We start from the raw sequence: 16,808 nt of genomic DNA on the forward strand, positions 1-16,808 counted from the left end.
GCCAAGGAGATGGCATGAACTGTGGCAGCCGAGGCTTACTCCTCGACCAAGAAAGTCAAGAAGTTGGAATCTAAGCTTGCTGCTTTAAAGGATCTAATATTTTTGCCCCCATTTCTCTGCAGCTTAAGACCACTCACCAAGAGATCATGGATTTAAAGACTAGGCTTAACGCGATCCAAGTAAAGTATGAAAGTGCAGAAAAGGAGATCGGGTGTTACATACCTCAGATTTAAGCCCTTAAGCATGCCGTTGCTTACAACCAGGTGATCTATTTCAAAAATGACGTTGATAGGCTTGATCCTCAAGTGTTGGAACTCCAAGGTGCTTTGAAGATTAACGACAGTCTTAAGAAAGAAGTGAATGAGTTACAGCGGGTCCCTGTTTGTCTGCTCAATGAGAATTAACAGTTGAAAGGTGAGAATGCTGGGTTCGAGGTTTCGCTTACTTAGAGTCAAGTTGATTCCTACAAGCTGGGCTATGTAAACCATCTCTTTGGACAATTGTCTGACTTTGAGTTTTCTGGTAAAGACTTCGAGACATTCTCTATTCCTCCAAAAGACTTGCTAGCCTTTACTTTTGAGTCTTCTATTGGTGAAGTAGTCAGAAAGGTTGGTACCCAGGATGGTGCTGCTTTTGAAGGCGTCGCGATTGTTGAAAGTGTGGTGACCGAGTAGTCGTGGGATATCCAAGTTGTTGAATAGTAGTCTTCTATGTAGCCTTTAGGATTTTCTTTGTTTTCCTTGTTGCTTTTTGTTTTGCTTGAACTCATTCGGTCTTTGCTAGTCGTTTATCAATTTTGCTAGAAAATTTAATCAACTTGTTTCATTCACCTTTCTCCATCTTCGCTTCTTTTGTTCATGCCTTAACCTTTAGACTTTATAGACCAATGGCAGGCGTGCTACTTTTCTATAAGCAAACAAGCCTGTGTAGCCTATGCAGTCGTATGTGTTGGTGTGGAACTTTGCAAAGTTGTTAGCCATTGGGTTAGTAGCCGAACCCTTACTTACAGAAGCAAACAAGTCTGCGTAACTAATGCGATGAAAGTTAAGCACTCAAATTAAACCCTCTTGTTGTCAAATTGTAGTATAAATGCAAGTAGGAATCGTTCTAAACCGGGGATTATAAGGGCTTGCTAAAACCTCTAAACTAACTCAAAAACATAAAAACAAAGTTAAAAACGTTTGAATAGACTCAAAGGACTCAAAACAGGTTCACAAGACTCAAAACAACTTAAAAACACTCAAAACTACCTAAAAACACAAACTAGGCAGTTTTTTACTCTAACACAACTTTGGACGAAATTTGGGTTTTGACTTGACTCAAAACACTCTAAAACACAAACAAAACATATTTTAAACACTTTGAAACAAGAAAGTAAAAGGGGGATTTTGGTTTTGATGAATTTGAAACAAACAAGTTATAAAACTAGGCAGATTGTAAAACGAATTTAAGAAATAAGATGATGGATGGATTAGTTAGAGGTCCGTTCTTCACACATGACACACTTGTATATGAATCGATTTCCAATTGCTTTTCAATAAACTATGATGCTCAACACCCCAGATTAACCGTGATGCACAAATTAACCCTCAGATTTTCCTTGACTCATTGAGTTGGATGAATGCATGCAACAACCCAAATGATTCTCTAAAAGTCCCCTATATGAATGCATAATAGAGATACAATCAGAGATCATTACGTTCAATGAAAATCATAAGTGTTGACGAGGCAATTATAACTATGAATGCATGATACAATTGCCAAGAATTCAATTAATGCGATTGTGATAAACAACCTTCACTACTCATGAATATAAACTTGTAACGATTAGGTGAAACTCATTTATATTCTAGCATCTAATTCATGCATGAAAACTAAGTATGCATCCTTAATAAACATACAAGAATCAGTTATGAATAAAATAGATAATTGAATTGCAATCACAACTTATCAAATCACAATTGGAAGAAATCAATTCAAATCTCAAGCGTGTTCATGGCTTCAAACTTCCCCCTAACTAAATAGGGGTTTAGCCACTCATAATTGCAACAAAATTAGAAAATAACAAAGTAGACATTGAAAGCAAGAACGAAGTACACCTAAAACGCTCCAAAGTTCCAAGCTTGAAACGCCAAGGACCTTTGTTTTCACCACCTTGTTGTAGCACAAGTGTTTAGGATGTGTATGGATATATGGATGGAATGGATTTGCACGGCTAAGAGATGAAAGTGTATGGATTGGTGAGATGTAGTATGGCTAGATAAATGGATGGAGGTCACGGCAAGGAAATTGTGTTTGTGAATGAAGTTGTGAGATGTGAAATGTAGTGTCTTTGGATGATGGCCCCCAAATTATGGTGAAGGGTGGATGTATTTATAGGCTAGGAAGATGAGTGTATGGAGTTGTAATGAGTGGATGTAATGGGTGTAGTGGATGAATGTTTGGTAATTAGTGGATGTAATGGGTGTAGTGCATAAGTGTTTGGTAATTAGTAATGTTTGGTAATGAGTGGATGTAATGGGTGTAGTGGGTGGATGTTTGGTAATGAGTGGATGTAATGGGTGTAATGGATGAGTGTTTGGTAATGAGTAGTGTTTGGTAATGAGTGGATGTAATAGGTGTAGTGGGTGGATGTTTGGTAATGAGTGGATGTAATGGGTGTAGTAGGTGGATATAATGGGTGTAGTGGATGAATGTTTGGAGAATGGATGTGTTGGGTGAAATGAGTGTGTTAAAATGGTTATTTATAGGGAGAGGATGATGCACAAACTTCAAATTTCATCCATTCCTTTTGCTCCAAACATATGCTATCCATTCCATGCCCAAAAATGCTCCAAAATGCTCCAAAATGCACTTCTTTGCCACATTAACCCTTTGGACCTACAAACACACGAAAATAGCTTAAAATACTAAAATAACTACGAACTAACAACATAAATGCCAAGAAACAAGCTAACTAAGTCGCATAAATATGCTCCTATCAGTAACCATTAGGCTGTTAACCTTGGCTTTCTCCAATTCCGTAGGTTGCGTAACAAGTATCACAACACTTTAGGACTTGGTGTAGGTCGTTTCACGCTTGGCTGAGGTTAAGCTTATTGATTATGTAGCATGGTGGATAAAGCTTTGTATATGCACGTAACCTTGTTTAACCTTTCACAAGAATGTGCGGTTATATAAGTCTAGCGCGGCTTTACTGCTCAAAGGGTAAGCCATAAGCAGTCTTCCAGAAACCGTAAGCTACCTTAGTGCACTCGGTAGCAGCTTTAAGGTTCCAGGGTAGCCGTTGATAAGGCGTACTGCGTTATGTGCCCTATCCGTCTCTAGGGCACGGTTTCCCACAGATTAGGCCAAGAGACCCAAAATCTTTTAGTTAGTTAAGCCTTGAAAAAATACCATTGTGGCTACTTCTAGGAATCCCGGTGCAAGCCAGCATGTGTCTAGTTAAACTAGGGCAACCCAACTCATCCACATTTGGATATTCGGAGTTTAGAGTTTATCCTCATGCTTTGGTGAGCAGACCCCTATGGGTGTTAAGGAATTGGTTTACCCTCTAGCACTGGAGCATGGTTGGTCTTTTAGAGGGGTGCGATTCCTGTAATGAGTCCCTAAGAAAGGTGTGGTCTTCTTTTGAAGTGGAAAAGTGATCAGTTGTTATAGACATATAGTCGAGCCAAGTTGTAAATTACTTTTGAATTCCTCATTGAAAAAAGAGTGAAACGAACAAAAACTCAGCTGTAAAGTAGAGACTGCATAACAACTAGATAATATTCCGCTTGCGAGGTGGTGCCCGTTGAGCTGCTTGAGTTCTTCGAGCTTTGATATAGCGAGTGGTCACATATGGTACTTTATTAGATTGTAGGCGTTCCACTTCTTTTCGATCTCTTTGTCATTCATGGTGTGAGGGATTTCTTTAGGTAAACGAGGATCGTCTTGTTAAATGCTTCGGCCTGCCCGTTGCCTTGAGGATATCTTGGCGTGGACATGTGCTGGTTGATGTCATATTTTTGGAGGAACTTTGCCCACAAATTTTGGGCCGTTGTCAATGACGATGGATTGAGGGATGCCAAATCGGTAAATGATGTTCCTCCATATGAAGCGGTCTATGTCAGTCTGAGTCGTGGTTGTCATGGGCTCTACTTCTACCCATTTGATGAAGTAATAAGTAGCCACGATCATCATGCATCTGCCCCTTGTAGTGGGCGGCATTGGTCCTACCAAGTCGATTGCACACTGCATGAACGGCCAATGACTCGTATGTGGTTGTAATTCGCTAACAGACATTGTTGGTACTGGCTTGTAGCGTTGGCAATGGCCGCACATTTGTACTAACTCCTTAGCATCTTGGTGCATAGTAGGCCAGTAATAGTCTGCGTTAAGAGTCTTCTATGCTAAGGATCGGCCTCTGGAGTGATTTCCACAAACACCTTTATGGATTGAGCTTAGAACCTTTAGGTCATCGAGAGGCGCTAGGCAGCAAAGATGTGGTCCGGTGTAGGATCGTCAAATGGGAATGCCATTCCACATATAGTAACATGTTGTCTTTATTTGGAACTTTTTAAACTCCAAACTTTCCGTAGGGAATGTGCCATTGACCAGGTAGTCTATAATAAAACTTTGTCAATTAAGATTTATACTAACTTGTGACACTTCTGCTGCCGGCTCCGCCTCTATGCTTGGCTTGTCTAGATACTCCACCGAGATAGAGCATTTGAGTTGGTAGTCGAGGGTGGAGCCTAGGCCAACTAGTGCGTCTGCGTGGGCGTTGTTTGCCCGAGGAACTTAAGTGAGAGTATAAGTCTGGAATGCCTCAAGTTGCTTGCATAACTTCTCTAGGTATTGCATCATCCTTGGATGTTTTGCCATGTACTCCTCAATAGTCTAGCTAGTGATTAGTTGGGAATCAGAATGAATTGCGAGCTTTTTCACCACCAAGTCTTTTGCCATTCGGAGGCCTGCTAGTAGGGCCTCGTACTCTACTTCGTTGTTGGATGTTTTAAAGCCTAGAGTGATTACCTGCTCGAGCATTGAACCGTCCGGGGTGACAAGGACCACGCCTGTTGCTGAGTCTTTGTAGTTGGATGCACAGTCGACATGCAAATGCCATAAGTCTTATCGGGTGGAGCAGGCGCGACTAAGGTGTGCTCAACTACTTTTACAGCGTCGTGGGGCTGCTTTGTTGCGTCTCCTAGGCTAGGCGTGAATCCGCCAAGGCTTGGGTTTTTATCGTCATGCGAGGTCGAAAAACTAAATTGTATTGGCCAAGTTCCAATGCCCACTTCATCACTCGTTGAGAAACGTCTGGACCATGTAAGATTGACCGTAGAGGATATTGAGTCATGACGATGACTATATGAGCTTGAAAGTATGGTATGAGCTTCCAAGTTGCAACAACTAGCGTCAAAATTAATTTTTCGATCTTCGGGTATCGAATTTCCGCATCGAGAAGAGCTTTAGAAGTGTAGAATACCAGCAGTTAGGCCCCTAACTCTTCTTCTATGAGGGCAAAGCTCACTGCTACTTCTAAGATTGCTAAGTAGATGTATAAGTCTTCCGCTGCTTCCGGCTTGGATAGTAAGGAAGGTGATATGAGGTAATTCTTCAGGTCTTGGAAAACTCTTTCGCACTCATCATCCCATTTGTCTCATTGTGCCCTCTTGATGACCTTGAAAAATAGCTTGCATCAATCAGTAGACCACAAAAGAAAACGATTTAGGGCGGTTGCTCGTCCGGTCAAACTTTGGATCTCTTTCAACGTAGTTTGAGACTTCATCTCTAGGATGGCTCGGATTTTCTTGGGATGTGCTTCAATTCCTCGTTAGGCTACTAAGTACCCTAGGAATCTGCTTGAAGATACTCTAAATATGCATTTGGAGGGATTGAGCTTCATCTTGTACTTTTTAAGGATGTTGAAAGTTTCTGCCAAGTTGCCGATATGGTCTAACTGCTGCTTGCCCTTCACCATGATGTCGTTGACTTAGACCTCCATGGTTACTCTAATTTACTTCTTGAACATCATGTTTACTAACCTTTGATAAGTGGCTCCCACGTTCTTGAGGCCAAAGGGCATGACCTTGTAGCAGTAGATGCCTCACTCGATCACGAACGCGGTTTTCTCCTTGTCGGGTTCATACATGGCTATTTAGTTGTAGCCAGAGTATACATCCAAAAAGCTGAACAGCTGGTTTCCAGAAGTTGAATCTACCAATAAATCGATTCAGGGAAACGAATAAGGATATTTTGGGCATGCTTTGTTGAGGTCGGTGTAGTCTACGCAAACCCTTCATTTGCCCTTCTCTTGCTTCGTAATTAACACGACATTGGCAAGCCATGCTAACTGTGCTACCTTTTCTTTGAACCCCTCCAGTAGCTTGTTAATTTCTGCTTTGATGATCGCCACTTTTTTGGGTGGGAAATGTCTTCTCTTTTGGATCATTAGTTTGGTAGCGGGGTCGACGTGCAGCTTGTGGCAAGCTATCTCTGGGTCAATGCCAGGAATGTCGGAAGGTGACCACACAAAGATGTCACGATTTTCCTTAAAGAAAGCCATGAATTATTCCTTCTTTGCTGGGCTTAGACATAAGCCGATTTTAGCCTATTTTCTGGCTGGTGGGGATCCAAAATGATGTCTTCGGCATCCTCTTCGGGTTTCCATCCTATCTTATATACTTTGGCACCATCTTCTTGATCCACTTACTGTAATTGCTATTAGGTAGCTCTTTGATTCCTTCAAAAAGTCTTCTTCTTTGATTCCTTCAATACTTGCACAGTGCATCGTTGAGATGCGGCCTGGTCAGACTTGATTTCTTCGAATCCTCCTCTTGGGATGCGAAATCGAATTTTTAGATACTTGACGGAAGTGACGGCATCCAGCTTGATCAACCAAGGTCTCCTAAGAATCCCATTGTAAAGAGATGGTGTTGGAAATGTGCTTTAAATCCAATCATATGATGATATATTAGGACATTTCACATGTTAAAGTAATCTAGTTTAATATAAAGGGCAAAGATTATTGTTTGAAGCCGTTTCATATAAATGTTATATGCGTAAATGATAAGCCCAAGGAATATGTAATTGGGAGGATGTGATCTAAAGAAGTTAGATTCATAAGACCATTCTCTTTCGTATTCATATCTTAAACGTTCATGATCATAGGATTGCCAATTAGGCATTAATAGTTCGTTAAAATCAGTATGTACTATGTCTTCTCTTAGGGAGAGTGACCGGTCTCGAGTCATTGGTGTGACTGACACCAAGACAAGAATGTAGGTGCTCAATACAGAATGAGTCAACTGAACACGATTAACAAGGAGTTCTCATACTCATGTCACATGAGAACTCATGGTTAGGATAATGCAAAGTAGTCCTTTGACCTGAGGCATCTTAGTTATCTTGTGGTTAGGTCCTTGATCTTTGACTATGTCAAAGTCACTCCATCAGAAGGTGCCCACGGCATAGTTGGGGTTAAGCCACTTAGCCATAGAGGCAAGTGAATGCGCAACAAGGGATCTCTAACCTTCAAACCGTTTAAGGGAGAATACTCTATGATTTGATTAAGAATCTATGGCCAGAGTATGAATGAGATTTAGGAAGTTATTCCAAATCACATTCAAGGTAATCATATAAGTAAGAGAATCACATTGGATAGTATACATGAATAAACTATCAAACCAAACAATGTGGTCAAGAGTATTGTATTAGAGAAAGACCGTATTGCATTGTAATCCTAAACTGAATAGCTTCTCAACCTCTTCTTATTAGCTTGGGTAGCCATGACATGCTAGGTGTCACTCATGCTTTGTGGAAGCCCTAAAGATGAGTAATCACTAAAGGGAGAATTGAAAGTAGGTTTCAATTCACAATCAATTTAAAGAGTTCTAATCGCCCACTGCCTCGCTAAAAGGAACCTAATGGATCGTACACCGTGTAAGGTAGAGATTGAAGAAACAATGGAGATGAGTAAGGATAATTAAATGATTCATTTATTATTTATGGTTATGATTAATTAATATGTTAATTAATCAAACGAATAAGTTCGTTATAAACCTTGTGTTAGTTTGGGCCGCAAGGCCCAATGGGATTTGAATATCAAGCCTAATAACTCAAGTTGTATGACAACTTGAACACATAAAGGGCTTGAAAGCCCAATAAACCTTTTAAGGCCGGCCATATAGAGAAAAGTAGTGAACTTGTCTTAATTACAAATTTGCCACTCCATTGTGAGGTGGTATAAAGGCAACTTTATAGCCATTTCATCCTTAGGATTTCTTTTGGAGAAAATATGAGAACATAATGCTCTCATTTTCTCTCTAAGAGGCTGGCCACCCTAGAGGAAATTAGCTAGCAATCTTACTTCCTTTAGGTCACTCATTTCTTCATCAATGATATCCTTGGTGTGGAGACTTAGAGGTTCTCTATTTTGGGAACTTGGAGAATCCATTCTATCATCCTCATCCAAGAAATCTATGGAGCTAAGAAATAAGGAATGACGGCCCTATCTCTTGGGTGATTAGCCTTTGCTTATACAAAGAGGAATCAACAAATGTATAAGATTTCTCAACTCACTTTAGTTTTGAGTTGAGTCTTGGTTCACCACACTAATTAAGCCTTGAATTTCATGGGTAAAGTTTTGTTTATGAGTGCATAAAAGCATGATTCCGCCTTTAATTGTTAATTGCATGTTGTAGATGTTGCACAAATGAACTTGTTTTCTCAAATATTTCTTTCAAATGGGTCGCTTACGATCGTGAACGCTTGCTTTGAGGCAACTAACGATGTTTTAACGTCAAGTGTGATGTGACCGATTGCAGTTGATGTATGCTCGTTGAATCCGGTGAGTACCTCCGCTTGGCGTATGATTGTACTTTCTAGGCCCATCTTCTGAATTACTGAGAGTTGAAGTAAGTTGACTGCACTTCCATTGTCAACCATCATTCTGTCAACTATAACATGGGCTAGTTGGATAGATACTACTAGTGCGTTGTCGTGTGGGAAGTCGACGACTTCTACATCCTGCTTGGTAAAGCCAATGATGGGTCCAGGTTGGGTGTCACTGCTTGGACATGTGAGACTAGTAAAGCCTACTGGATCTTTTTCTTTTTGGAGTTATTAGTGGCCCCGAAGTGCTCGGATTCGGCGAAGATGCTATTGATTCGAATCATCTTGGTTAACGGTTTTTCATCGTCGTCTACGTTCCTTCTAGGCTACACAGCTAGCTTGTCCAAGTATATGTCGACCTTGCCTTCTTTCACGAGCTTTTCCAGGTAGTTTTTCCAAGTGTAGCAGTCGTCGGTTGTGTAACCGGGTCCTCGGTGGAATGCACAATACTTGGTGTGATCTAACTTGGAAGTATCTCATTTTGATTGTTTCGGCAACTTGAACCATGGCTCATTCTTGATGTTACGAAGGATTTGGTGGATTTGGATTGAGAATTAAAGTAGTTCCTGGTTGTCGAGCCTTCCTTGGTCATGGGTCAGTCCCTACGTTTGGTTTCCTGCCTACTTTTGTTGGACTGCTTCTCGTCCTCTTTCTATTGAGCCTCTGCCAACTCTTTTCAAGGCTACTCAGGAGCCTTGCCTGCTCGTCGAGCCTCTTCCTAAAGTGCATGCTTCTCTACCAGAGCGAAATAGTCTACCAGAGTTAGATCCTCTTTCATGATCAACTTTCCAAACAGTAGGTGGTCTGCTAGGAATCCTTTTTGGAAGGCCGCACTTGCTATCGAGTCGTCGTATCCAACTATCTTCACCTTCTCTGCTTTGAACCTCTTCACGTAGTCACAGAGTGACTCTTTTAGGTTCTTCTTCACGTTGAACAAATGGTCAGATTTTTTCTTGATCGAGCGATAGGATAAGTATTCTTTGGTGAAAACCAAGGAAATATCATCAAAACTTTAGATGGATCGTGGTGGTAAGGTGTGGAACCAATCTTGCGCCTCGCCTTGCAAAGTGGTGGTGAATATCTTGCAAATAAGAGCATCGTTGTTACGGTAAAGGACTATTGTGCTTCGATAATGCTTCAAGTGCCTCTTTGGATCTCCATCTTGTTTGAAAGATGTGAAATGTGGCATGCTAAACTTGCGTGGAGGCTCTACTGCTTAATCTCGTCCATGAAGGGTGACTTGCTCATGTTCGTCATGTCCCGTCGTAGTGCTTCATCAGCAACTTCGTTGCGTTGGAAATTGCATAATCGCTCGTTCAAAAGCATCTTTACCTCTTCCTGAATCTACCTTTGTTGGTACCGGAGCTCTCGATTGACCCGGGTCTTGACCTGCTGGTCTAGGCTACTCTTCTATGTGCTCGACTCGTCTCTGTCGCAACGGCAGTGCATGTGCTCCGTTCTTAGTAAGAGAAGGAATTCGCAGGCTGCCAGTTGAGCTTAAGCTGAATTGAGTGACTGTTTCTCTTCGTCCGTCATGCTGCCTACTCCGATATGATGTGGAGGATGCTCGTTGCGGGCCTAGCCGTGAATGAATACTTTACCTGAAAGACTGCTCATGTTGATTATTGGAGTGTGGCCGCAACCGTGAATGTATACTCGTCCGTGGGACTAGTCGAGAATGCACACTCATCCGCACACTAAGACGGGAGTATACGCTATCTCGGGGACCCAATCGGGAGTGTACATTGTCCAAACGCTTGGTTCGTGGCTGGTCAAGTGGCCACTTGCCGAGACGCTGCTGGAGAGGTTCTTTGTTTGCCCTTGTCTTGCTTCGAGACACCTCGTCTGGGGTACGTTGGATCTCGATGCGCTGCAAAAGCTGATTCACCAAGGTTATCTGTTGTGTAAGGGCGCTTGTGAACTCTATAACTTGTCGAGACAAGTGTTGTTCGCCATTCGGATTGGAAGAGCTTGGAAGGAATGCATCTCCTTGAGCAGTGGAAGTGTGGTAGACTTCGGGCGCGAGATTCGAATTGGGGAATGTCAAATTTGCAGAGAAATGTGGTGAAAATGCTTCAAGTTTAATCGTAAGCCTAGAAATTTGAAGCCTGGACGGTTGAACTAATCTTGGACCGATTAAGGCTGCTTGGAAAGCCACGGAAGCAAGTTGGGCCACGGGAATGGGCTGCTCAGCGTGTGGAGCACGTGGGTGCGAAGCTAGGGCTCGGCTTGGCAACGCGTTGGGCTTAAGCAGCTCGGGCAGGCTCGGTTAGGGTTTGGGCCCTTGAAGGTTGAAGTGGCACAGCTTAGGCAGTGAGCCTTGCCGAGGGTGGCTGCTGTGGTTGTTGCCACGGTGGTGCCCCGTGGAGGTGGTGCTGCTCCACTCATCATTGTGTTAAGCCTTGTAGATCGCCGCGGTCCTAATCCTTGAACGTTGAAATTTCCATTCGTTGAGGTTTCCGAAGCCATTGTACTTTTCTTTTACGTTTTATCAAAGAATTTTTAGAAAAAATTCCAAGAATAAGAACGTACGAAAAATCTACAAATGAACAAGAAAACGAAAAACCTTGAATTCGAGAGTCTTCTACAAGCGTTTGATCAAGACTCTCAATGAAAGCACAAATTTGTGGATGCAAATTTCCGCCTTCTTCTTGGACAAAATTGCACCTACAAAACAATTAACACATTTGGTCAAGCCCAAGAGCCCCACACATCCACGATGAATGGGGGGCTTTAGTCAAAGAACCTCCGATGCCAAAGTTAGAATTTGTGGAAAAAGTGTTTAGAGAATTTTGAGAATTTGCAAGAGTGTTGAACTTAGGTTTTTTGAGAAATGGAGTGGTATTTATAGGGGTGTGGCCTAGGCCTGGCAAACGAGTCGTGTCAGTCGTGTTCGTGTCATTTTCGTGTAACACCTGTTATCTTAACGGGTCGTGTCGTGTCACACCTGTTATCTTAACGGGTCCTTAACAGGTCAGGTCACTTTACCCAACGGGTAAAGTGACCCGACCCGTTATGACCCGTTAAGAAATTTTTTTTTTTCTTAAATTTGCACATACCACACATTGTCACATAAATATTACTTCAAAACATTAAAACACATTTGTTGTTTAAGTACTACATCTACACTTGAAAATAAGAGACTCATAAAAAATACATCTATACACTACTAATCTATTACAAATATTAAATGTGCAAGGATATGCAAAATGAAAGCGTTTTTGTTTTCAAGGTTGTGAAGCCTTTCTCAAAAGTTTAAATCTTGCCAATGGAACTCAAAGCTTAATGAAAGTGACCCACTAGTGTGTTTATTTGTACTTTCATTTAAGTATAACATAAGATTTTGTGGTATCCACTAGTGTAAATATTTTAAATTGAAGATCGAATTCATTCATTGTATTCATATAGGGTTAAGGAGTGTAGTTGTAAAAAATCATCAAAATCGGAGTTAAAATAATCGTTAAATTGTGATTTTTCGTTTATAACCGTCGAAAAGTTTTGTCCCGTTACTTAATCTTTAAATGTTTGTTTTTTGCAATTTTTGGCGTATGCAATCTCGAAGCATATACAAACAAGTATGACGGTTAGATCATTGAAACTAGTTTCGTAGAATGCATATCCCATCAAAACAATAGATTCACTAACACATAAGAGTTTATTCTTACCTTCATTAAGTATAACATAAGATTTTGTGGTATCCACTAGTATAAATATTTTAAATTGAAGATCGAATTCATTCATTGTATTCATATAGGGTCAAGGAGTGCAGCTGTAAAAAATCATCAAAATCGGAGTTAAAATAACTGTTAAATCGTGATTTTTCGTTTATAATCGTCGAAAAGTTTTGTCTCGTTACTTGATCTCTGAATGTTTGTTTTTTGCAATTTTTGGCATATGCAATCTCGAAGTATATACAAACATGTTTGACGGTTGGATCGTTGAAACTAGTTTCGTAGAATGCGTATCCCATCAAAACAATAGATTCACTAACACTTAAAGAGTTTATTCATACTTTCATCAAGTATAACATAAGATTTTGTGGTATCCACTAGTGTAAGTATTTTAAATTGAAGATCGAATTCATTCATTGTATTTATATAGGGTCAAGAGTGTAGCTGTAAAAAATCATCAAAATCGGAGTTAAAATAACCGTTAAATCGTGATTTTTCATTTATAACCGTCGAAAAGTTTTGTCCCGTTACTTGATCTCTGAATGTTTGTTTTTTGCAATTTTTGGCATATGCGATCTCGAAGCATATACAAACAAGTTTGACGGTTGGATCGTTGAAACTAGTTTCACAAAATGAGTATCTCATCAAAACAATATATTCACTAACATTTAAGAGTTTATTAATATTTTCATTAAGTATAACATAAGATTTTGTGGTATCCACTAGTGTAAATATTTTAAATTGAAAATCAAATTCATTCATTGTATTCATATAGGGTCAAGGACTGTAGGTGTAAAAAATTATCAAAATAGGAGTTGAAATAACCGTTAAATCGTGATTTTTTGTTTATAACCGTCGAAAAGTTTTGTCCCGTTACTTGATCTCTGAATGTTTGTTTTTTGCAATTTTTGGCGTATGTGATCTCGAAGTATATACAAACATGTTTGACGATTGGATCGTTGAAACTAGTTTCGTAAAATGCGTATTCCATCAAAACAATAGATTCACTAACACTTAAGAGTTTATTCATACTTTCATCAAGTATAACATAAGATTTTGTGGTATCCACTAGTGTAAATATTTTAAATTGAAGATTGAATTCATTCATTGTATTCATATAGGGTCAAGGAGTGTAGATGTAAAAAATCATCAAAATCGAAGTTAAAATAACCATTAAATCGTGATTTTTCATTTATAACCGTAAAAAAGTTTTATCATTTATAACCGTAAAAAAGTTTTATCTCGTTACTTGATCTCTGAATGTTTGTTTTTTGCAATTTTTGGCGTATGCGATCTCGAAGCATATACAAACAAGTTTGACGGTTGGATTGTTGAAACTAGTTTCGCAAAATGTGTATCTCATCAAAACAATAGATTCACTAACACTTAAGAGTTTATTCATATTTTCATTAAGTATAACATAAGATTTTATGGTATCCACTAGTGTAAATATTTTAAATTGAAGATCGAATTCATTCATTATGTTCATATAGGAGTATAGCTGTAAAAAATTATCAAAATTGGAGTTAAAATAATCGTTAAATCGTGATTTTTCGTTTATAACCGTCGAAAAGTTTTGTCTCTTTACTTGATCTCTGAATGTTTGTTTTTTTACAATTTTTGGCGTATGCAATCTCGAAGTATATACAAACATGTTTGACGGTTGGATCGTTGAAACTAGTTTCGTAGAATGTGTATCCCATCAAAACAATAGATTCACTAACACTTAAGAGTTTATTCATACTTTCATCAAGTATAACATAAGATTTTGTGGTATCCCCTAGTCTAAATATTTTAAATTGAAGATCAAATTCATTCATTGTATTCATATAGGGTCAAGGAGTATAGCTGTAAAAAATCATCAAAATCAGGGTTAAAATAACCGTTAAATCGTTATTTTTCGTTTATAACCGTTGAAAAGTTTTGTCTCGTTACTTGATCTGTGAATGTTTGTTTTTTGTAATTTTTTGCTGATGCGATCTCGAAGCATATACAAACAAGTTTGACGGTTGGATCGTTGAAATTAGTTTCATATAATTCGTATCCCATGAAGTTCAATGGTGTGTGTGTGTGTATATATATATTTATTTATTAAGTAGATTTAAATCTATTTATTTTGTATGTATAATTATTATAGTTTTTAGGGGTATAAAATTTAATTTAAAATTTAATATATATATATATATATAAAAATATAACTATTATAGTTAATATTTTGGGGGTATAATTATTATAGTATATATAATTATTATAATTATTATAGTTATTTTAATATATATATATATATATATATATATATATAATTACTATAGTTTTTAGTGGTATAAAATTGTTAAATTAATATATATAATTATTATAGTATTTTTTTAGGGTTATAAAATTATTAAATTAATATTCTGCTTATCGTGTATCGTGTTACCGACGTGTATACCCGAACCAACCAGTTATCTTAACAGGTGCTTATCGGGTTACCCGATAATGATCCGTTTCGTTATCGTGTCGATCCGAACACCTGCTAATTTCGTGTCGTGTCGTGTCGGGTTATCGGGTCGTGTCAGGAATTGTCAGGCCTAGTGTGGCCGACCCTTTTGGAAAGGTGGGAACCGGCCACATTTGGTGGTTTTAGGGTGTAATTGCAAGATATTATGTCACCATAATATCTTCCAATCAATTAGAAAATTAATTAATTAATTTGGGTAATTAATCATATTTTGAATGAATATTTGGAGGTGACCTTGTGGGAATGATTTGATGAGGATGAATAAAATAGGTTTTGAATAAATACCAAGTTTGATTATTTTGACCTTGATTGAGTGACAATTGTTCGCTACTCGCGCGTAGGAATTCCGACGTACCACAAGGATAATATTATTTTTTTAACCTAAAAATTCACGTCGCCTCTATTTTTTTTTTTTTTTAATTACTTTTGGCTCAACATCAATAAATAAGTCACTCTGTGATTCGTTATTTTATTTTATTGGAACCTAACGGTTTGATCGATGAGACCAACCCGTCCCCTCAACTAAGCAGTATGTATGCCGTGATATCAGTGTATAATTAGACATGGATGGATGGATCATCGTGGACGTTTAAGTTGGTGGGTTCCATCTAAAGAGAGACCATCCCATCAACTAACCAACCAGTGAGCACCTCCCCGCCCCACACCACCCCGCCCCGCCAAATACATTCTGGACGAAGGAATCAGACGACTCCCACGCGCAAAGTATGACGCGCTCCCTACAGTTCCCTACAGTTGAGAGAGAAGAGTGTAAGTAGATAGGCCTGCGATGGGGTGGGACCCGAGTCAGTGGGTGGGGGCAGCGCGTGAAGATGCGGCATGGCAAAAGGTGTCGCTTTTTGACGGAGTGAGAAATTAGAATGATGAGAAGGAGGTAAAAGAAAAAGAAATATAACAAAACAAATGATTATCATTCATCAGGTAGTTGTTGCCTTGTTAGACAACAACTTTATGGTAGGATTTCACTTATTTTTTTCTACGTTTTATGTTAATAAAGTAAGAATATGTGATAAAAAAAAATAAAAAAAAGTAATGTTAAGCAGATTAAATTCGTAAATTAAATGATATGTCACTAATAAAAAATAAGCACGTTAATCAATACTTAAGTAATAATCTAATTATCAACCTCTATGCTATTTAGTTTACAAAATTTAATCTGGGTAGCACCTGTGCTAATTTAACTAAATTTATTATATATTGTATAAATAAGTATCTGCTTATATTTAGAAAATACATAATTTCACTATGATACATAAACTGCAAGATATAATGATATATAAATTATAAAGTATTAGAACATAACGAAAACATGGAGAACAAACATATAATGTGTGTTCATCTAAGTATTCAACAAGTTTCTTACAATTTATTAAAAAAAATAAAATACAAAATGCAAGTTATCTATTTTCTGTCTAAGTAAGAGTCGCAACTTAGGTAGGTCTGAACAGGTTAGGCGGATGCCTAAGCAGATCTAGACACTCTTTCTTATTTTTAAAACGACTAGTGATTAATCGGAACGGTAACCAACCGCCTAGCGCCTAAAGAGTCTAGACGGCGTTAGGCTGAATTTTTTAGAACAGTAGTATATACAATTAGTCCCTAACATTACCCGTAAAAAAATTGACACGTTTTATATTATTAACACGAAACGTCATATATAAGAGTAATGTTAGATAAACTAAAATTTTTAAACCATTGTTAACACATCATTTAATTTGCTATTTAATTAAAAAAAAAAATTA

This window comes from Malus domestica, chromosome 12, assembly GCF_042453785.1.
Source record: "Malus domestica chromosome 12, GDT2T_hap1".
Classification (NCBI taxonomy): Eukaryota; Viridiplantae; Streptophyta; class Magnoliopsida; order Rosales; family Rosaceae; genus Malus; species Malus domestica.